Source organism: Lontra canadensis, unplaced genomic scaffold (genome assembly GCF_010015895.1).
Source record: "Lontra canadensis isolate GAN:19392208 unplaced genomic scaffold, GSC_riverotter_1.0 scaffold1, whole genome shotgun sequence".
Lineage (NCBI taxonomy): Eukaryota > Metazoa > Chordata > Mammalia > Carnivora > Mustelidae > Lontra > Lontra canadensis.
Window position 1 is genome coordinate 11752319 of NW_022630995.1, and position 24256 is coordinate 11776574.

At 38.2% G+C, this 24256-nt stretch overlaps 1 protein-coding gene across 1 annotated transcript in view; it reads left to right on the forward strand.

Annotated features, from left to right (window-relative positions):
- The first annotated feature begins 1906 nt into the window (after positions 1-1906).
- Positions 1907-24256, forward strand: part of LOC116859864 (sulfotransferase 1 family member D1-like) — a 38356-nt gene continuing 16006 nt past the window's right edge. Inside the window, exon 1 of the mRNA XM_032845591.1 lies at positions 1907-2070. The gene's annotated coding sequence lies outside the window, so the exon portion shown is untranslated. The remainder of the gene's footprint in view (positions 2071-24256) is intronic.

Consider the following 24256-nt stretch of genomic DNA (forward strand, 5'->3'; position numbering starts at 1 on the left):
CTCAGTCAGTTATTCATTTTCTTCTGGTGAAAATGCTGAATTCATCACACAATGCTGGGTTCATCACATAAAGGCTTGTGAAATGCACAATACCATACTTTACTATAACATACCTTACCATATGATAGCTTCTCATACCATAACTTATTATACCATGCCTTGCTCCATACCTTAAAGATCACCCAGACAATGTACTACATACACACTAACATAGGCATAAGAAACCAGAGATTTAAACTTCGAAATATCTTGCCTTAAGTTTCAGTCATGTCCAAGAGGGTAGGGTAGGATGAAATCCACCAATGTGTTACCACCATTCTGGTTACGCGTAGTCAGGTATATATGTATGTATATATATGATATGTATGTATATATGTATATACATATGTGTGTATATGTATATACACATAATGTTCTGCAAATTTGTAACATTTATTCTTAAATAATATTTATTTATGAAATGTAACACTACAGAAAAGAATTTTTAAAATATTGTTTCAGAAATCAAATTGACAATGCTTTTTAGACAAATAATAATCAGAATTTGGGAAAATAGACCCTCTGAAAAGTGGGGCAATTTTACTATGTGGGATATCTTTAGTTTATCCCTCCAGATTTCATCCTGTTTTCTGCCCTATGAGGCTGATGTGTATGGATTACATCAACAAGATGCAGGGGTCTCTGGTTTCTATCTGACAGAAGATCTGAGAGAAGGAGGAGAATGAAGTCAAGTTGATTATTTCCCTGGGTCTTTCCTATGAGATCAAATTAAATGGGCTGCATCCTTCTTATAAAACTAACTTGAAGTTCTTATCACTTAATTCCCTTCTTTTCATTAATGACACATTTTCTTCAGCAGCATCTAGTGACCCTAAATCCTGAATCCCTAAATTGCAATTTTTCTAGAACATAAATCTCCAATCTCTTTTAAGGGACATAACTGGAGACATGATAAGAGCTTGAGGATCATTTTCTAGCTGTAAAGCCTGGGGGAAGGCAAACTAGAAATATTTTCCCCCGTTTTTCAGACTAATCTGTGAAAAGTATCTAATTGTCTCCAGTTGTTTTGCCTTCCTGTAATTCCATAACAGTGTGACATTCAGGTTGTTTCTTAGTTTCTTCCCTGAAGCAGACTACAAGATAAAATTTTAAGATTTTTCCAGTACGGTCAAAGACACTGGGATGTTCACAAAGGATAATGATATATCTTTATACTTTAGATCTTCATACTTAATTACATCTTTATACTTTGTTGATGAGAGGTTTCAACTTCAAATTCCATTTTTGTATAGACTGATAAATTCACAGATTGAAATAATTTTGCCTTTTGTCAGCAGCACATTATAAAGATCTAGAAACAAAAGAAACCACATCATAGATAATATTTTGATCATATGGAAAATGGCAATAGTTTCATTTTTTTTTTCGATTTTGAAACAGAATTTTTACCACACAGTCATCACTATTACCAGCAGCTTAAAAAAGTGATACACAGATCTGCCTCTGGATAGTACAGGCATCATTTAAGGAAAAGAATATATTACAACCTTCCTGGGTTTCCCATCCTTTTCCCCGTTTCTACCCAAGGAACATGTTCTTGCTGGTCTGACTTGCCCATGCAGTTCTAGAGGTACAGATAAAGCACCTTTAAATAAGGGTTACTAATGAGAGCACAGGAGCCATGAAATAGCATGTGGCTGTTTTGTATGGCTTTTACAGTTGGAGTCAGAAGCAAAAGTAAAAATAAAGGCTTCTATTTACTACACATAATTATTGGATAGGAGTTAATTCTGAATGCCAGGCTTAGGAGATTTCCATGGGCTCTTTGTTTCTATCTACTACCACAAGTAATAATAAAGAGCCTTACTTAAGCATTTAATACTTAAACCAGTAATAGATTTTCTACAGTTAATCATTAACCCCATAAAGCTCTACAGACTTTAATGTTTGCTTTCCTAATGCTTAGATGAATTGTCTTGGTTGCCTAAAAAATATACAGAGGGAAATTTCTAGTACTCAATTTCTGTAGAAACAAAATCTGGACTTCCAGTTCCTCAAGACAGGCATCTGGTAAGTAACTTGTCAGCTCTCTCCTAAAGTGCCCATATTTTGTATACGACTAATTTAACAACTGAAAACCTAGAAAGTGAAAAATGGAAAATTCTAGTATGGATGTTTTATTACAAGAAGGGAAATATTTGGAGTTCTTAGGTCCAGATTTTCTGTCAGAAACTTACAGGATTATTTTCCATATTTAAAATTGTGTTGCGTAGTCTACACTACTAACTTTAGCTTTGTAAAGCTAAAAAACAGTTTTAAAGGTTATTAGTCATCCACCTTCTCAGTTTCTGTTTAGTTCAAAGGAATATTCTTGTATGATCCACTGCTAGGCAAAGATACAAGTCAGCTTTTGTATACTTCTTGAGATTCCCAAAGAATTGTATTGTACAGATGTTAGATAAATGCATTTTCCATTGATGACTGCTTTATTTCTTTTTTTTTCAAATATAATTTGACTATATGGCATATTTTTCATTACAATACATGTATGACCTTCTTTTAATTTTTAAATTAGAGAACCACTAGAGCGATGTGTTCTTCAATTTCCATAAATTTTTGATAAGAGTTGAGCTATGTTGTATTTTTTTTTCACATGTACACTTCTATTGTCACTTTAATGAATAGTTACTTCAGAATGGTCTCTTCTATAGCTCTTTGACTTTTCCCCTGGATTTATTATCAAAGTAATAGTCTAAGAACCCCATGTCAGTAGAGAAAGTCTTAATGAAGACTTACTTGATATCATTAAATTCTTATTGTAGTAATGAGAATATAAAGCATTACATTTAAAAAAAAATATTTTATTTATTTATTTGACAGACAGAGATCACAAGTAGGCAGAGAGGCAGGCAGAGAGAGAGGAAGGGAAGCAGGCTCCCCGCTGAGCAGAGAGCTGGACGCAGGGCTCGATCCCAGGACCCTGGGATCATGACCTGAGCAGAAAGGAGACACTTAAGCGACTAAGCCACCCAGGTGAAGAAGGAAATATTTTAAAGGAGAATGATGAAATACTTCTGTTAAGAAAAGTGCTCAAGGTGCGCCTGGGTGGCTCAGTGGGTTAAAGCCTCCGCTTTCGGCTCAGGTCATGGTCCCAGGGTCCTGGGATCCAGCCCCGCATCAGGCTCTCTGCTCAGCAGGGAGCCTGCTTCCTCCTCTCTCTCTCTGCCTGCCTCTCTGTCTATTTGTGATCTCTGTCTGTCAAATAAATAAATAAAATCTTAAAAAGAAAAAAAAAAGAAAAGTGCTCAAGTTGGTTTAAACATTAAAACAGAAAAAACATACATACATACATGTATATGCACATACATACACACACATATCTATACAGCAGTATTTCAGTACTCACACACATATATATCAATTTTTTAAAGGGTGAGTAAAAAACATAACAAATATAGACCAAGAAGACAAAAGTAACAATGCTTTTGTCTCATAAGATAGGAATCAAAAGGATTAAGTGTTAGGTGAATCTATGATAATAAATATTATATTCCATAATAAACACAATCACAATTTTATATTTTAGGAAGCATATGTCCAAAGTAAAAAGAAAAACTCATATACTGCATATGTTAAAAGTTTGAAAGAAATTGATAGAAACATGTAAAGAGGGAAATCTTATACAATATTAATCTTCTAATAGATTAAATTTAAAAAAGATTTTGGAGATTTAAAAATATATTGATACTGAATCCATTTGTACATATGCATATATATATGCACATATTTATGCTTATACTATCAATAGACAACATAACTTGCAGCAAATTGGTCATTTATGGACACAGAATCACAATCAGATATAAAATACAAAAGTTATGGTGTTTACATTCTTTAGACCAGCAGATTAACATAGAGAATCTCATTAAAAATTATTGTAATATGCAACAAATTAAATTAGCAAATCAAATACATTTTCTTTAAAATAATCTATAGGTTAGCAGTCATCATATAATTAAATACAAATTATGTTGTAAATGTATATAAAACCTGGAGATATTAAAGTCTCTGGGATTTGGCCAAAACTAACCAGGGACAAATCCAAAACTTTAAATACTTTCCTATCAAATTAAAGAAGAAAAACCTAATTATTCAACTGAAAAACAAAAAAACAAAAAAGGAACAAGATGGTCTTCAGAATCCATGAAACTGGTTATGATTTTTTTCTGAGTATAGATGACACACAGTGTTATATTAATTTCAGGTGTACATCTCCATGATTTGACAAGTTTATACATTATGTTAGGTTCACCACAAGTGTAGCTATCATCTGTCCTGTTACACCATTATTAAAATATCATTGCCTGTTTCTTATGCTGGGCCTTTAACTCCCCTGATATATTCATTCCATATCTAGAAGCCTGTATTATCCCTCTCCCTTTCAGTATTTTGCCCAAACCCATACCCCTCTCTCTGGCAACTATCAGTTTGTTGTCTCTATTTATAGTTCTGATTCTGCTTTTTGTTTGTTTATTCTTCTCCTTTTCTTTTCTTTTTTTTTTTTTTAGAATCCACTTTTGAGTGGAATAATACAGTATTCTCTGACTTATTTCACTTAGCATAATGCATACTAGCTTTGCCCATGATGCCTCAAATAGCAGAATCCCATCTTTTTTTTATGGCTGATAAGTAGTCCATATCTTCTTTATCCATTTGTCTATTGATAAACACTTAGGTGGCTTTCATATCTAGGGTATTATAAATAATGTTGCAATAAACATAGGATAAGCATATATCTTTTTGAACTGGTGTTTTTTTTCCTTTGGGAAAGTACCCAGTATTAGAATTATTGGATGATATGGTATTTCTATTTTTAAATTTTTGAGGAAACTGAGTATAATATTCCACACTGGTTGTACCAATATATATTCCCACCAACAATGCACAAGGCTTCCTTTTTCTCCACATCTACATCAACACCTGTTTCTTGTCATTTTGATTTTAGCTATTCTAACTGGTGTAAAGTGATAGCTCATTGTGGTTTTGATTTGAATTTGCCTGATGATTAGTGAGGTTGAGCATCTTTTCATGTGTCTGTTAGCTATCTGTATGTTCTCTGGAAAAATGTTTATTCAGGTCCTCTGCCCATTTTTTAATCAGTTGGTTTGTTTTTTGGTATTAAGTTTATCAATTAGTTATATATTTTAGATATTAACCCTTTATTGGATATATCATTTACAAATATCTACTCCCATTTAGTAGGTTGTCTTTCTGTTTTTTTGATGGTTTTCATTGCTGTGCAAGAGCTTTTTGTTTTGATGTAGTCCCAATAGTTTGGTTTTGGTTTTGTTTCCCTTGCCTTAGGAGACATATCTAGAAAAATGTTGCTATAGCTGATGTCAGAGAAATTACTGCCTGTGGTTATGATCCTTTACTTCACTATGTACATGTTGTTTGATATTGGGAATTGCTTATAACGTCTCCAAGCTTCAGTTTCCTTTTCTGAAAGACAAGGATAAATAATATCTATCTCAAATATTGTTATAAATGTAAATTATTATTAAAGTTATTTTTATTGTTAATATTCTATTGATCTTTACTCTGTGTCAAACCTTGTTCCAAATACTTCCTTCCTTCTTTTTTTAAAGATTTTATTTATTTGAGAGAGAGAGAGTATGTGCATGTACACATAAGCGCACATGAGCAGGAACAAGAGGAGAGGCAGCAGAGAGAAGAAGAAATAGGTTCCCCGCTGAGCTGGGGCCACAGGGCTCAATCCCAGGACACTGGAATCATGACCTGGGCCAAAGGCAGATGCTTAATCAACTGAGCCACCCAGGCATCCCTACTTATTTAATTCTTACAGCTATTCAATGTGATATGACATAAAATAATTCCCATTTTACAGATGAGAATAATCTGGCAAAGAAAATTTACATAAATTATTCAAAATCACATTTGAAAGGTCCTTTTGAAAACTGGCTCCAATCCATTGTAGGTGCTGTGAAATGTTTATTTCTCTACCTTCTCCCATCTACCCCTGCCCCTTTTGATCTTATAAAACAGAAACTTTTGTTCAACTTTCTTCCAACTCTGTAGAGTCTATCTCTCTTCAGGAGAAATCCAAATCTCCTACTTTTCAGGTAAAATCATACAGCACTATGGTGACAGAAAAACCAAATGTTAAAGAAAGAAACAAAGACAAAATAGACATAAAGAAAAAAACAACCCATACACAAGCACACATGACACAATTATATTTTTAAGGAAGATACATGTTTGTTACCCTATTCCTAACATTTCATTTAGGCTTACAAACAAGCTGACCCAATTTAAAGCAGAGTTGTTTATGCTTCAGGAACTGAAATGATGACCTCACCATTCTCTTCCATTGCTATGGTACTGGAGAGCTGTTTTCTAGATTTTATTAAGCCCTGGGGATTGCAGATGGAGAAGAGTATAATTAACTCTTCACCATCAAATTCTTATATAAAAGATTTTGGTGATAAAAGAGCAGATGGCATCCAGTACTTCCTGCCTATGTACAAAGAGGGCCTGAGGATATCAAGTAATAGGGTCCATCTAACTTGGGAATGTCTGTATGAGATGGAGAAGACAGGCAGATGCAATTATCTCCACTTAAAGGCTAAAGTTGCCAAGCACTTTTAGGGTTAATTACTTGCTCAAGACTGATTACAAAGCGTAGATTAAGTATAAAAACCTTGACCCATAATCTCTTTTCATGGGACTGAATCAGGCATGGAGAATAGTTCTCCAGGTGGAAGAGAATTTTTTTTTTTCCTGATTTGAGTCAGGGTTGAAATTTAAAAAGAGGATGAATTTTGAGATTATGATGGTATAAATGGCGATAATATGATAACTCTTTTAGAAATATATGTTAGTGTAAAGTTTTTTCCGGCAAGATAAACACGACACCAGGCAAAGTGGTGCAAGGCAAGATTTATTAAAGGCATCTCCGGGGAAGTTTCAGGGCTCAGAAGAAGGGGATCCAGGAAAGTTGTCCCGGGAGGAGGTGGTCACCCTCAGGCGAGGTTCCGCAACTCTGGAAAGCAGAGTGGTGGAAGTCGCGCCCAAGGCAGGGAGAAGGGGGCTTTTAAGGGGCCTCGAGGGGAGTTCAGGGGTCTTTTGGCAAGTTTCCCTTATTCGGATATTTCGCCTGCTTGTCAGGGTCCCATTGGTCCACTGGAGCCCGGGGCGGGGGAGTGTTTTCAGATTCCTGCTTGGGTCTTTGTGCTCCTGTCCTAGCTCAGGTTTTGTGGTGGGAACTTTCGCCATCTTAAGTAGCCCTTTCTTTCTGCCAGCCCAACATTCCAACATTTTGCTTTATATAATGGTGCCAGGGGCGTTGACTCAGTTCTGGCTCCTTCCTGCTGACGGGGGTGGGGGGGGGTCGTCATAGGGGTAGTCGGAAGTGGGCAGTCTAGAGTAGGGATGGAGATGGAGTTGATTGACGGACACTCGGGCAAGTTCTTGTAGGCGACCCTGCAAGCATCGGAAAAGACAGGGAGCAACTGAGACTAGAAGGAGGATTATGCATACAGGTCCCGCCAAAGGGAGCAGCCAGGTTACCCAGGTGTAGGGATCCAGGCCCCAGAAAGACGTGTCTCGCCGCCGTGCTTGAATCCGATCCCTGAGTTCTTTGATCCTGGCGGTAACTATACCTGATTGGTTAACAAAGTAACAACATTCTTCATTTTAGTATAGGCAGGTCCCCCCTTCGAAGCATGGTTGCTTAGGGCTGGGATGACAGTTTTGGCGTGGGCCCTTAAGAGAGCTCGGAGAGTGAGGTAAGGTAGATAGGATAAAAGAGGTGGGGAAATGGCTGGAAGGCTATGATTTATAAGAAAGGGCCGGCCTTATAGTAATTCAAATGGGCTTAAGCCCAAAGGCCCGCGGGGCGTAGTCCAGAGTCTGGTGAGAGCCAGGGGCAGAAGTGTGGGCCAGGAAAGGCAGGTCTCTAGGTAAGTTTGGTGAGTTGGGCTTTGAGCAGCCCGTTGGCCTTTTCTACCTTACCCGATGACTGTGGGTGGTATGGGATGTGAAGTTTCCAGGTTATGTTGAGGCTCTCAGCTACCTGTTGGGTTACACTAGAGATTAAGGCGGGTCAGTTGTCTGATTGTAGGGTTCGAGGGAGTCCAAACCTCGGGATGATGTGCTCAATGAGAACGGCGGCGACCCTGTCTGCTGTTTCCCTAGTGGTGGGGAATGCCTCGATCCAGCCTGTGAAGGTGTCCACAAGAGTTAGCAGGTATCTGAAGGTTTTGTGTCGAGGCATGTGAATGAAGTCAAGTTGCCAGTCCTAGCCTGGCTGATGCCCATGGAGCTGGTGGGTGGGTCCCGGTCTGCGGAGGCCGCCCTGGGCATTGACCGCAAAACAGGTTCTGCAGGCCTGGTGAACCTCCTTAGTGGTCTTTTGGAGGAGGGGGTGGTGAAAGGGAGGTTGGAGAAATTGGTATAGGACCTTTGGACCGATGTGGAGAGACTGGTGGATGTCAGTAATGAGGGTGTGGATTAGGCTGTTCAGGAGGGCAATTTTGTCCTGGACAAAATACCATCCCTTGTCACCCAACCTGCCACCTAATGTTTTGAGGGCCCGAGTCTCCTCATCAGTGTACGAGGGACTGTGAGGAGTGTTGAGAAACAGGAGAGGGGCTAGGGAGGAGTCTAAGGCCATCTGTCAGGCAATAGAGTCGGCCTTGTTGTTCCCCAAAGAGATGGGGTCCTTGGAGGCCTGATGGCCATGGCAGTGGACAATAACCACCTCAGTAGGGCACTTGAGAGCCTCAAGGAGTTTGGCAATAAGAGGCCCATTGACTATGGGAGTTCCCTTGGTTGTGAGAAATCCCCTTTCTCGCCAGGGGACAGAGTGAGTGTGGGTAATAAGGAAGCATATTTGGAGTCAGTATAAATAGTGACCCGTTGGCCTTAAAGATAAGTGAAGGGCCCTGGTGAGAGCCATGAGTTCTGCCTTTTGAGAAGTAGTCCCAATGGGAAGGGGGGCCGCTTCTATGACTGCATCCAGGGTGACCACTGCATAGGCCGTGTGTGGCCATCCATCTGGAGCTATGAGGGAGCTCCCATCCACGAACAGAGTGCGATCGGGGTCAGGCAGTGGCCGGTCCAAAAGTCCTGGATGGGAGGAAAGAGTTCTTCCAGGAGTTGAGAGCAGGAGTGGGAAGGAGTGGGGGTAGACGAAGGTGTCGGCAAGAGTGGCGGGATTTAGGCGAGGAGAGACAGAGAGTGTAACCTGGGGGTTTTCTATGAACAGCAGGTGGTAGAGTTGGAGACTGGAAGGAGTGAGTTGTGCCAAGGATTTGTGGCTGACTAAGTCCATCAGTCAATTGGGGGAGAAGACCCTGATGGGCTGTTCTAAGGTAAGTTTGAGGGCCTCTTTTGTCAGAGAGGCAACTGCCTCTAGGGCCATGAGGCAGGGCTGCCATCCCTAGGCGGTGACATCTAGTTGCTTGGACAGTTAATGGGGATAAGGAGACCCTGCTGTCCAGGCGGTTGCTGATGATCTTAAGTCCTCACTGGTGGGTTGCTACTACAGGTCTGGGAATGTCCCATACCTGCGGGTCTATAGAGGGGAAACAGCTCGGGATAGAGGACGAGTCATAGGGAAGTAGAGGAAGGACGAGGTGAGCGTAAGTCGAGGGAGAGGGAGCAAGATGAATGGTGGCCTGAAGTTTGTGGAGGATGTTCCTGCCTAGTAGGGGAATGGGGCAGGAAGGGATAATGAGGAAGGAGTGTGAGAAGGGGAACCCCTGCAGGCTGCATGTAAGGGGTGGGCTGGCCTTTGGAGTGGAGCAAGTACCATCAATTCCCATAACTGCAACTGGGGAAGGAGGAGTAGGACCCGAGTAGGAAGGCAGGACAGAATGTCCAGTGTCCAGCAGAAAGGAATTGGACTTACCTGCTACCTGGAGCGTGACCCTGGGCTCGGCATGGGTGAGAGGGGTGTCTGAGTCTGGGCTCCATCAGTCATCCTCCAATCCGAGAAGTTGGAAGGCAGGACTTACCGTCTCAGGGTCTCCCCCACGTGGAGGCGCCGGGAATCCCCCGAGGCTGGGGCAGTCCGATTTCCAGTGGCCCATCATGCAGCATTGAGGGCACAGCCTAGTAGGCGCTTTTGGATTGGGGCATTGACGGGCCCAGTGTCCCTCGGCTCCGCACTTGAAACAGGCCCCAGGAGGGACGCAGATAGGTGCTCCCTTCTGTTGACCCCTAGAACCTGCCGGCCTCAGGGCTGCTACCAGGGCTTGGGTCTGTAGTTGGACCTTCTGTTGGAGTCTGGCTTGACACTTAAGTTCTGCTGCCTCCTCTTGGGAGTTAAAGACTTTAAATGCCATTTTCACCAGATCAGAAATGGGAGTTTGAGGGCCCTCCTCCACTTTCTTTAATTTTTCCAAATGTCGGCAGCTGACTGAGAAAGTCGGTAGCTTAAACAGTCGCCCCTGCCGGAGAGGCCTGGTCTAGGCGAGTGTATTGAGTCAGCGCCTCAGTAAGTCGGTTAAGAAACATGGCCGGGTTTTCATTGGGTTCCTGAATGATTTCCCTTCACAAACCTTCTACAGCTTTCCTTTGCATTCAGGTTTTGTCCTAAACAACCATCTCATTTAGGACAAAATTACCTCCTTTTACATTCAACAAAATGTACTCTCATTCCTTAAATCTTTCTTACATATCTTCTACTTTCCTCCATACAGAGTTGCTTCCTTTATTTCCATCTGTCTTACAGTTAGCAGAATTTTGTACTCTTAGAAACACCTTAACCTCTAGTCAGTTATTAATCAATTGTGAACAGTTATAGCGGAATTCTTTAGATGCCAATTTATGAATCAGTTAAGCACAAACCAAGCTTACTAACAGATTTAAATATTCTTATTTTCTTTGCTGTAAGAAGTCAAAAGCACAAACCTATGTTCAGTATTCAATGACTTGGCATTTTATCCTCTTTGGAAAAGACCTAAATGTTTAACAAATTTAATTCCATTTGTCATCCAAGCAAAACTTTAAACTTTCAGTTTACCAAAGACTTTGAAAGCTATCTCAGCAATTACCCATTAAAACTTTGAGACAGACAATTAACCATCAGTTTAGTCATTTCTTTGCTAACAGATTTTAACAAATAACACGAGCTTATTTGACCTTCAGTAAACTTTGGAGTTTCACATTTACTGTGGATAACTTTGTCAGGAGTTTGGATAGGAGTGGGGAGGGGGAGGGGTAGACGAGGGCGCCGGTTCAGGGATCTTGAACATAAGGGACCTTGGCCCATCTGCCTTGGTGTCTGCTGGGGTTATTTAGGTCCATGAGAATCCGATAATTAAACGTGCCTTCCGGAGGCCATTGGGACTGATTTAAATTGGCCAACAGGCCTAAAACACCCCCGGGATGTTTTAGGGTCGAATTTGGATTGGGAGGTCCCCACAATTCGTTGCCAGGCAACCCGAGGGCTGGAGGATAGGCGTCCCCTCGTCCACCACTGGGCTGCGGAAAAACTGTGTCGTAGAGGTTAGGACGACTCCCAGCCTCTCGGAGTCACGGAGGCCACCTGGTGACCGGCGGGGTCTGCCCTGACGCGACTGCGATTAGGGAAGGGCTTTCCAGAAGGAGGCGCGGAATCGGGGGAAACTCAACACGGCTTCAGAAGTGTCGTTCAGAAAGGCAGGTCTGGGTCCGGCTAGGGAAAGGAGAGAGCCTCCCCACTGGCATGGGGGCTCAATCTCCTTCCTGGGTTTTGGCACCAAATGTAAAGTTTTTTTCGGCGAGATAAACACGACACCAGGCAAATTGGGTGCAAGGCAAGATTTATTAAAGGCGTCTCTGGGGAAGTTTCAGGGCTCAGGAGAAGGGGAGCCAGGAAAGTTGTGCCGGGAGGAGGTGGGCACCCTCGGGCGAGGTTCCAGGACTCTGGAAAGCAGAGTGGCGGAAGTCGTGCCCAAGGCAGGGAGGAGGGGGCTCTTAAGGGGTCTCGAGGGGAGCTCAGGGGTCTTTTGGCAAGTTTCCCTTATTTGGATATTTCGCCTGCTCATCGGGGTCCCATTGGTCCACAGGAGCCCGGGGTGGGGGTGGGGGTTTCAGATTCCTGCTTGGGTCTTTGTTCTCCTGTCCGAGCTCAGGTTTTGTGGTGGGAACTTTTGCCATCTTAAGTAGCCCTTTCTTTCTGCCAGCCGAACAGTTAGCATGTGACATTTTCATACACATTAAAATATTTCATTTATGAGATTTTTTTCAAGTTTTATTTAAATTCTAGTTAGTTTCATTCATGAGATTATAACAATGACCATGACACAATGACAATGATTCTATGAAATGGATACTATCTGGTCAGATAAAGTGTTCTATGCTCAAAAAATGTTCACTTGCCCAAAACTGCATATTTGGTAAGTTCTAGATTTTTCTAACAGTGGCCTTTCCAGCAACAAAGTGAGTGATTTCACCATTAGATGTGTTAATATCCAGGATTTGAAATCTGACTTTACCATATTTACATTTTGTGTCATAGGGCAAGTTTCTTACACTCTGAAAATTTCCAGTGATAATACGAATTTCAAAGCTATTAAGTTGAAAAGAAAAAAAAAATGTGGAAATTATAATGACTATAAGTGTTCATAAATCTTAATATTCTTCATTTATTACGCCTTAATGTTAAACCATATTATCTTAGCCATTTAATTTGACAACATAAGCTACAATCATTTATAAGATACAATGTGTGGGAAAAGAACATGGTCTCATTTCTATGTATACAGCAAATAAACAAAAAACAACAATCGAAAGGCAACTAATTGGATAATTTATTACGGAGATAAATTGCCAAGGTCATGTGAGAAATATAGAATATTCTGTATTATTGGAGATTTCATGAGTGGGAAGCTTTTATAAATGTGCACTTTGAATTTTGATAGAAGTGAAGCAGTGTTTTAATTATTGGCTCCTAACAGAATTTTTTAGCAATAGAGTGTTCTGTTAAACATCTTCCTCCTTTCTTGTTTCTATTTTTGTGACTTAAAGCATATATTCATTTTAGTTAGAATTATGTAATGTTAGAGGTGAAATAAATAGGAGTGACAATTTCGTGCATTTCCCACATTTTTTAGACAGGTAAAATATGGCTCAGAAATATGAGGTGAGTAGCTCAGGGCTCTACTGCTGATATAGAGAGGGTCGTGAGAGAGCTGTGTGTGCCCAAATGTCTCTCTTCAGGTTCCTTGTATTGTTGAAACAGTTGAGTTTTTACACATTTAAAAAGGAGTTAATAAAATCTGTCTCATTTAGGCCAAGAATCTGTTGAATATCAAAATATTGTCACTTTCCAGGAGAATAACGTATTGATTATTGTGATCTTAATATTAATATTTTTATGATTAAGGCACATCATATCCTCAGGTTCAAGATTTCATTATTTTAACTCATTAATGGGCATGAAAGCCAATTGTTTTGTTCAATTAACATGGTCTAACATTGACTTTTATCAGTGCAAAGAATATTAAGTAGTTTCCAAGGGCTTATAATGATCTTCCAGAGGAAGTTATATTTCAAGGGACATTTTCAGAGAAGTAAACAAAAGAGACCCAAGGGAAACAATCATCTTCTTTTAACATATCCTGAGCTCTTATCAACTCAATTTCTCTCACATAGTGAGTTCTATGCAACTCAAATATACCATTCTTTTAATGATTTTTTGGCTCTGATTCTTAACTTGAGGATATTCATTTAAAGCTCTCAGGAGTTTAAAGGTAAGTTAAATATGACTGCATGTTTTACACAAATACTTTTGCTTAGAACTTTTTAGGAGTCATGATGCTAATTTAGAATATTAAGCTCATGCAAAATCTGAATCAGATTGAGGAAATATTAAAATACACCCACTTATCACCTTTAATGTATACTTTATAATAACCAAATATTATTAAAAACAGAAATATTCCAAAAGTTACAAAAAACTGTATATAAATTAAAATATTTCATTATACAGTTTTCACACATGAAACAAAGTTAAAAATGTACAGTTTCTCCCTTTAGAAATTGTTCCAAATAAAATTTTAGGTGAAACATATGAATAAATGAGGATAAATATTATTAAAACAAATCATTAGCATGACTGTTTTTCTAAAAATCATTTCATACGCATTTTAGTAGATGATATCTTTATGTAGTTATAAAGTACTTTATTGTGTGTGAGACATTGGGTAAAAAGGAATACTGTTTTTTTCCTCTCTTCTACTGGAATAGTCTTCTGTATCTATTATTAGCCAAACCTCATGGTCAAAATCAAATCACACCTTTTGTTCTATAGATTAGGTGACTACCTCCACATAATTTGGCACTTTTTAAATGTCACCTTGCATTAGGAATTAAGTCTTCAGTGTTTAGACTTAGAAGGTAGTACAAGATAGTGATTAAGATCACTGGCCTTGAAATCAAGACTATCAGGGTTCAAACCCAGTCCTGCTACTTACTGACCTGTGTGATCTGGGCAAATTCCTCTATGTTAATTTCCCCCTTGATAAATGGGTATAATAGGACTAAACTTAGAGCATTTTTATGAGGAATTAAATAACAAAATGCTTCATTAAAGCAGGGCTGTGTATGTGTGTGTCCATGTGTGTGTCTGTGTACATCGGTGTAAATGTGTGTAAATGTGTGTGCATTTTGAATGCAAGCTCCTTCTTAATCGGATGTATGACTTACTGATACTTTTCAGGACATCCCAAAGTGCTGGCTTAATAATTATAATTACAGTGGTAAGATAAAATAATTTAATCCCTGATTATCCCACCTAGAAAATTGCATAAGCTCCATTTCATTTCAATATGCTTATCTGTATAAAGTAAAGGCTTTGGGATTACAAAATCAAATATTTGTTGCAATATTGGGACAATGAATCTAAATTCTAATCAAGGAAACAGACATTGTAAACAGATAATAACAACACACTGAAATATGTGAAGTAGTATCAGTCTATTCAGGATATGAAAATGGAGAAAGGACGGTAATTGATTTTGTCTTTAGGTCACTAGGAACTCTTCTCAGAGGATGTGACATTTGTGTTAGATTTTGAGGAGTGAATAGGAGTTTTCCAGATACACAAGAGAGGAGTATCAGCTCCAAGACAGAAAATGCTGGTGCCATAACTGGATGTGAGGCGTGGAGCTATCTATACAGATGGAGATATAGATAAAGAGATAGAGATGTTTTTTTTCATTGCCTTGTTGCTGGAGGCTAACGTCCAAGTGAGGAAGACATAAACAGGGTGGCAGAGATTAAATGTGAAAACCAGGGAAATGTTCTTTACACTTTATCCTTTTGACTTTGGGGTTGTGATCAGGTTTTAAAGATCATACTGGTAGTTGGCAGGTGGAGGGAGAGGAACTGAGCTTGGAGATAAGAAACTAAAACTAATTTTAAGACCATTGTCACAGTATAAGGTGGATGACTAAAAGGACATAAAGCAAGGCAAATTTAGGGGCACTCATAATAATGATATATATATATATAATGATATATATTATGATAATAATAATGGCTACCTCTTACCAAATATACCCTATGTTTTATCAGTATAATGCATCATCTTGTTTCACCAAGATCGCTCTATAAATTAAATAAATAATTAACTCTGTTTTAAGATTAAGAAATTGAAATTTGTGTTTATGCTATGTCTAGAGTCCCACTGATAGTAGATGAGGGATCCGGCATATGAACTCTAAATCTACAGACCTTACAGTCTAAACCATTAATTTAGTTCATAAAGAAAAGCTGTTTTCCCAGGAATACTTGAAAGATAAAAATAATCAGATTTATGAGCCATCTGGATTAAGGAGATTCGAGAAGGAGGAATCTAAGATGACTCACAGATTTCTGACTTGAGTAGTGGAATGAATGTGGTATCACCAGAATATGAGATACACAAAGAATCCAGGACAAGAACTAGTTCAGTGGTGAGCAAAGCTAATGAGTTAAACTGTGGTTACTGAATTTGAGAAGTTGAGGAACTTCTGGGGAACTAAGAGAGCCAAATATGGGACTCCAAAGAAAAATGACACTTCTGGCCTAAATAGATAGAAATATTCCTTTGGGGAATTGAGAATTAACAAAGAGATAGGAGATCAGTCAGAATGTGATAACATGGAAATCAAGAGAGGAGAAATTCAGAATATATGGATTTAATCACTTACATTGTATTTGATCATTGCAAGGGCAACAGAAAGTTATAAGGAGAATTATATAAATTTCCTTATTTACATTCATCACTTCTTAACTCTTCCTCACATTTCCATATTAGTTCAATTACATGATTCCTCTGTTCAAAATCTTAAGTGGCCCTTTGTCTCTTTATTAATTGAGTACAAACTGGGCAGTCCAACATTCACAGCTGTCCACAATAAGGACAACTTTTCAGTCATGTCTTTCATTATCCACTAGATAGCAAATTTTATAGAAGGAAAAATCTTTACTGTCTTTTTCCTGGCCAATTGTTGGCACATGGATGGCACTTACCGGGTATCATTAAAGGAGTCAATGAATGCATGAGACACCTTCCTAAACCTATAGCAACTTTCAGTCAACATGACCCACTCATCCTTTCCTGAACATATCTTATACTTCTCTTCTCCTTTATCATTGTTCATGCTTGCACACTGTCATGAATAATCCTAATGTCTATGCTCATTAAAATACAATCAACCCCTCATATATTATCTCAAATGTTATTATCCTTTTCCAGGTCTTTCCTAATGTCCCCATTTGCTTTCTTTTTTGAATCTTTATAAAAACTATTTTTTGCTACTTATATTCATTCAGATTTGACATATAAATGTTTTTTTCTTTTTTTCAATGGTTACCCCCATCCCTCCTTCCCTGACTTAGCATTGACCTGGGAGATACAGATGAGGGCATTATTTTTCCAGGGTAATGTCAGAATAAAGGAAAGGAAAAGGAGAAAGAGTTTCATTTTTAAAGTATGAAGTCCTTATGGACATTGGGGAGGGTATGTGCTATGGTGAGTGCTATGAAGTGTGTAAACCTGGCAATTCACAGACCTATACCCCTGGGGCTAATAATACATTATATGTTTATTTAAAAAATTAAAAAAAAAAAAAGTATGGAGTCCCGACTTTTTTTGTCTTGGGTAGAAGCAGTCTATCTCAATGTCAGCTACTTCTCTTCCTCATCAATTTGTTGTAGAGGTCTTCAGCATCTCTACAGGACCAGGTGTCATACGGAACCTTCTTCAGCTATGTGATGTGTACCCAAGGCTTAATACCTTTTAGTTTTATAGCAGTGTCAGTGGTCAGGAGCACTCAGTAAGGTCCTTTTTGATGGGGCTTGAGGGCTGTTTTCCTCTGATGATGTTCTACAACACCCAGTCATTGAGATCCAAACTATGACCAGCAGGACCCCATGAATTTAGATCCAAAAGCCTTCTTTAACCTGCTGGTAACAGGCTTGAGCGTAAGATATTAGAGATTTACAGTCATTGGTCATACTAGCATAAGATGAAAAGGGACCAGCAGAAGGTTTTATACTGAAAGAATTTTAAGAACTTTGTAAGTTTTTTGTTAAGGCTCTTAACATTTATCTAGTGAAATGGGCGCCTCCATCACTGGAGATCATGCACAGTATACTCCAAGTGGGGAACACACTTTCCAACAGTTTCTTTGCTAGGGTGGGGCCATTAGCCTTGCAGCAGGGGAAAATTTCAGCCCATCTGGGAAACACTCATCCAATAACTAGAGCATATTGATAACCCACACTAAGAGGTAGTTGAATGAAGTCCAGCTGTGGGTGTTCAAAGGGTCCAGAGGGAGGAGTCTGAGGCCTCTGAAGACAAAAATTATTTTTCCAAAATTAAGGACCTGAAAAGTCAGACATTGCTAATAGACTGCTTTTACAAGTTTTGCAGAAGACTCTCCACCAATGTCTGTTCATAATTTCATAATTTGAGTCATCTTAAATGCATTATGGAAAAAACTGCAAAAACTGAAAAATGGGGTTTGTCAGGGAGCTGGGAAGAACCAAACAAGTGTCTTGGTTTTCCCAGAGTCCTAACATTCTTTAATTTAAAACCATTATTTATTCATTTTACTTTCTGATTTTGAAACAGACCATTGCCATGTTTCAAGGCCATCAGGATGGCAAAAGTCAGAAAACGAGGGGTCAGTTTTTGCAGAACCAGAATGAGCTTTATCTACATGTGCCACAATCTTACAAATACAGTATAAAGAAGGCTTAGTTTTACTTATTTGACAATGCTTCTCATGTAAATTACATATCAAATAAGCTTGATTAATTTAAAAACCCTTTGAAACATTCCAGTGAAAAAGACTTCATTTAGAATTTGATTTGAAGAAGTTTGTCAAAAATATTATAAACAACCTTATAGCACTTCACTAAATGAGATCACAAATTATTATGATCATGACCTGAGCCAAAGAAAGATGCTTAACTGACTGACTCAACTAGGTGCCCCCTAGACATTAATTAAACTTAACTCATCATTTAATTTAGCATAACTTTAAGGTTTTAGCTTACCAAAAGGATCTAGGAAAACTAAGCAGACATAAATACTGCTGAAAAGAATAGCCTGTAGAACTGACTTTTGTTTTATAAGAGGGTATGTAAGATAAGGATAGTTTTTTCTCAAGTCCTCAAAGAATTGGGTGGTAACTTAATTGACATTATAGGTTGGTCTACCTATCCAACTACGTTATCCTTAATTTGCTTCTTTCACTCTGCATACATATTTTTAATTTTAAATATTTCTGGCAATATTAAATAACCCCACTCAGGTGTAAGATGGGTTCCCAAAAATGGTTAAAAATATTACCTTCTCAAAAGCCAGAGTCACTTACAAAAATAGCAAACAAAACAAAACCCACCAAAAATAAAACACCAAAAACCAAAAACAAAACAAACAAACAAGCAAAAAACAAAAACAAAAACAAAAAACCCCCCAACAGCCTACATGTTCTAGGCAGGCAGAAAGCCAAGCACAATTATAAAAATGAGACAAGCAAGAAGGCCATTGCTATCTCTGGGAGAGAAAAATTCAATTAACAATGGGCTTTGAATTTGGAAAGGAAAGGTCAATTTGACATTTTATTTTATAATCTCTACTGAGCACTACAAACAGAGATTAGGAAAAATTGATTCTAAGAGAAATAAGAGTCAGAGAAAGACAAATGCCATATGATTTTACTCACATGTGGAATTTAAGAAACAAAACAGAAGAACATAGGATAAGGGGGACAAAGAGAGGGAGGCAAACCATAAGGAACTCTTAACTGTAGAGAACAAACTGAGGGTTGATGGAGGGGAGGTAGGCAGGGGGATTGGCTAAATGGGTGATGGGTATTAAGAAGGGCACTTGTTACAATGAGCACTGGGTATTATATATAAGTAATGAATCACTAAATTCTACTCCTCTGAAACCATTATTGCACTATATGTTAACTATTTATTTAAATAAAAACCTGAAACCAAAACCAACCAACCAACCAAATAAATAAATAAATAATAAATTACAGGGATTGCAATATTAATATTAGCTTATTTTATGACATGCTGACTTTTGAGTAAGATTATTATACTACTGCCAAGTAGAAGATATTTGAATTTAGGGTATTTAATAGTAATGTATAAAAATACCATATATGCAATTCATTATGATAAATTATGCACATTTCTCCTTTGTCTTTCTTATTTTTGTATTCAATGTATTGTCATAGAAATTTGGAATCCATTTTTAGTAAATTTATATGCAAATATAAAAAAAGGAAAAGGAAGAACTCATTCTAATAAGAATATTTATCTTTTGCCAAATGCAGAAGAATGAAAATGGACCATTTCCTTATACCATACACAAAAAATAGACTCAAAATGGATGAAAGACCTAAATGTGAGACAGGAATCCATCAAAATCCTTGAAGGGAACACAGGCAGCAACCTTTTTGACCTTGGCTGCAGCAACTTCTTGCTACACATGTCTCCAAGGACAAGGGAAACAAAGGCAGAAATGAACATTTGGGACTTCATCAAGTTAAAAAGCTTTTGCACAGCAAAAGAAATAATCAACAAAACCAAAAGACAACCAAGAGATATATGCAAATGTCTTATTAGATAAAGGGCTAGTATCCAAAATCTATAAAGAACTTGTCAAACTCAACACCAAAAGAACAAATAAACCAGTCAAGAAATGGGCAGAAAACATGAACAGAAATTTTTCCAAAGAAGACATCCAAATGGCCAACAAACATATGAAAAATGCTCAACATCACTTGGCATCGGGGAAATACAAATCAAAACCACAATGAGATACCACCTCACACTAATTAGAATGGCTAAAATTAACAAGTCAGGAAGTGGATGTTGACAAGAATGTGGAAAAAGGAGAACCCTCTTACACTTGGTGGGAATGCAAGCTAGTGCAGTCACTCTGGAAAACAGATGGAGATTCCTCAAAAAGTTGAAAACAGAGCTACTCCACCATCCAACAATTGCACTACTGGGTATTTACCCCAAAGATACAAATGTAGTGATCTGAAGAGGCACCTGCAACTCAATGTTTATAGCAGCAATGCTCACAATAACCAAACTGTGTAAAGAGCCAAGATATCTGTTGACAGATGAAAGGATAAAGAAGATGGGGTATGTATATGTAATAGAATATTATTCAGCCATTACAAAGGATGAATACTTACAATTTACATCAACGTGGATGGAACTAGAGGGTATTATGCTAAGCAAATTAAGTCAATCAGAGAAAGACAATTATATGGTCTTACTCCTATGTAGAATTTAAGAAACAAAACAGAGGATCATAGGGGAAGGGAGGGAAGAATAATTTCTAAGATGAAGTTAGAGAGGGAGGTAAACCATAAGAGACTCTTACTCATGGGAAATAAACTGAGGATTGCTGGAAGGCCAGGAGAATGGGGAATGGGGTAACTGGTGATGGGCCTTAAGGAAGGCACATGATGTAAGGAGCACTGGTATTATAAAAGACTGATGAATCACTAAACTCTACCTCTGAAACTAATAATACACTATATGTTAATTAGTTAATTTTATTTAAATTTTTAAAAATGAGAAAAAAAAGAATTTTTACCTTTTGCTGACTTCTACTTTAACCTGTGCCCACTAAGTTTTGCAGATTTTGGCCTCCAAGATTCCTTTAGCAATAGCCTTTATTTATATAAAGTAAGACAAACTAGCATGTGCACCTTAACACACCTGCAGTAATCAAAACATGTCACTATGGACTGGCCAAGAGAAGTCCCTATGCACGCCACCAGCAATCCCCAATGTGGACTAAACCAGCAGACTCCATTCAGGGAGACTTTGGACAAGAAATGGGGAACGAGTTTCCAACATGGAATTGTGGACTAAAACAAGGGCTAAGGAGGTGCTCCATTAGAGCCTCCTGTGAGTCTAGACTGATTCGCTAACCTGGACTGAAAAGCCAATTAGATCAGTAGCTTGAATGCAACAGAGCTGAAACCAAGGGGACTTACCAATAGCCTTCCAAAAGGGCAAGAAAAACAATGGACTCAAAAGGGCTTGAGAGTGCCACACCCATGTTTCTTGTTGTCCCTGAATATCATTTACTTTGGATCTCAAATGTGGTAACAAAATTCAACTGAGCAAGTCTTAAGATCTAATTTATTAAATGATTCATAATTTGGGTAGCCTCCCATCTGGCAAGTAAAGAGGAGCTCCCTTCTGTTGTTACTGGTGAGTTTCTAAAGAGATTTACAGTTAAGGTAGGGCCTAGATAACATAGTAAGAAAAACATATTTGGGAGGAAAGAAATGACCTCGGATTTAAATGTTTTAAATTTGTGGAACAGTTGCGACGCTCATGGAAATGTTTAGATATGTAAGTCTTTGTCAGGCTGGTGATATATATGTGTAGATCAGCATGTGGAGTGTGTTTACAGAGTAGATGAGAAGGCAGAAGCTACATTTGAGGCTTGTCACCTTAAAGGTGTGGACACTCACTTATCTGTCCTTTCTGCATGTATTCTAGTTATTATTCTTCTCTTACTACTTAGCTCTTCATTCTTTATCACTTCACCATGTTCTATTTTTCTTCATTGTACTTATCCCCATATATTGTCTATTCTTCATTTATCTAACTGCACATTGACTGTAAGCTCCATAAAAGTAGATATTTCATCTGTAAATTTTCCTGTAGGTTCCACAGTATGTTGGATAATACAGTATGGACTGTATACTACAGGTAAAAAAAAAAAAAGGAAAACACCAAAATACCGATGGCTTAACATAATGAAGAATTTATTTTCACTGTCGCAGTCTGAAGCAGGGTGGGAATATCACCTCAGTCTTGAATCTGGGCATCTGAACACACAGACTAGAAGGGCTCTGTGACCATGGAAGAGAGGACTGGAGGTCAAGGAAAGGATTTACATCACCCACAGCTCAGGGACCAGAACTTAGTCACATGCTCCCAATCCAGCTGTAAGGGAGACTGAAAAATATACTTTCTGTACTTAGAAAAAAATTTAAAAAAAGGTGTTGTAAATGCATGGCATTTCCTCTATTCCAGTCCTTGCCTGCATACAGCATTTGGTACCTAGTACTTCCCAGCAAATAGTATTAAAAAAAAAATCAGAATTTGTTATTTACGAACTGAGGGGAAGAAGGGGGAGATAATATCTATGAGCTTTTAAAACTTTGTTTCTTATATTTTTTATGCTTTCTTTTCACAGACAGATATCCATGAAAATTAGCAAGTATTAATAGGAAATATGGTAGTAGCAATACCATTAAATCATAACCCAATGCTGCCATAAATTTACTTTAGAAGTATAGCAAACCCAAGAAACAACTTAATATTTATTACCTATTGTATTGGAATGCTATGGCATTTATAAATCCCAAGACTTTTGGTAAAAGCAAAATAGTAATATTTAAATATATGCACCTCCCCAGTGATGCTCTTGAACATCCAGAAGTACAGTGTGTCACTACCCTTCCATATCAGGACAGAACTATTGCTGGAACGGTGCGTCATGGTGGGTCAGTGGACTTCCTTGTTTGGGTGCAGAATGCCTGAGACCCCAGTGTATTTCGGACACACTTAATTACACAGAAAAAATCCTGAAGTCTCTAGTTCTTACCACATAACTTGGCAAAGTATTTAGAAACTCCTCATCAGCACTCTATGCTCGTATGCCTTATTTCTCTCTCCCATTTTAGGGTCTATGCACGTGCTTTTTCCTGGCTGGAAAGTTTGCCTCTTCTCCAAATTAACACCTACTTATTTCCCAGGGGAAATATTTCTAAGCAGCTTGATTCTGTCAACTTCCCTCTATTTATGGATATATCTCTGCTTCAGAGACCTTATCACCAATGAAAATTTCAGTTTATTGGTATGATTGTTTGGTTGGTATCTATCTTTCCTCCTTACTTCTAAGCACCATGAACATAGCCACAAGTTTTTATATTCATTAGATTCCCTTATGAAAAGAGTCTGCCAGAAACTCAATAAATATTTTTGAATTAATTAATTAATTTTGCCTTCATGACATTATCCGTTATGTTAGTATGTACAAGTGTATTGAAAAACAAAATAAAACAAGTAACAAAATCAATAGCAACAACACCTTGTTCTAGAAAACAAACAGAAACCTGGTAGCTAGCCAAGCAAGGACTTGTACATTTTGTCTTTTGTTCTATGATACACTTTTTTTTTTTTAAGATTGTATTTATTCATTTGACAGAGATCACAAGTAGGCAGAGAGGCAGGCAGTGAGAGAGAGAGAGAGAGAGAGAGAGAGAAGCAGGCTCCCTGCTGAGCAGAGAGCCCAATGGGGTCTCGATCCCAGGACCCTGGGATCATAACCTGAGCGGAAGGCAGCCGGTTAACCAACTGAGCCACCCAGGCACCCCAGTGATATACTATGTTACACTTTGACATAATGGAGAACATAACTGGGATTATTCTGGGTAGTATGAACATTTTAACAATATTAATTTTTATAATCTGTGAACATGGAATATCTTTCCATTTATTTGTGCCTTCTTCAATTTATTTCATTAATATCTTAGAGTTTTCAGTGTACAGTTCTTTCAGCTCTTTGGTTAAATTTATTCTGAGGTATTTTATTATTTTTGATGCATATGGATTTGTAAATGGACTGTCTTCTTTATTTTTCTGATTGTTAGCATATAGAAACACAAAAGATTTTTGTACATTGATTTAG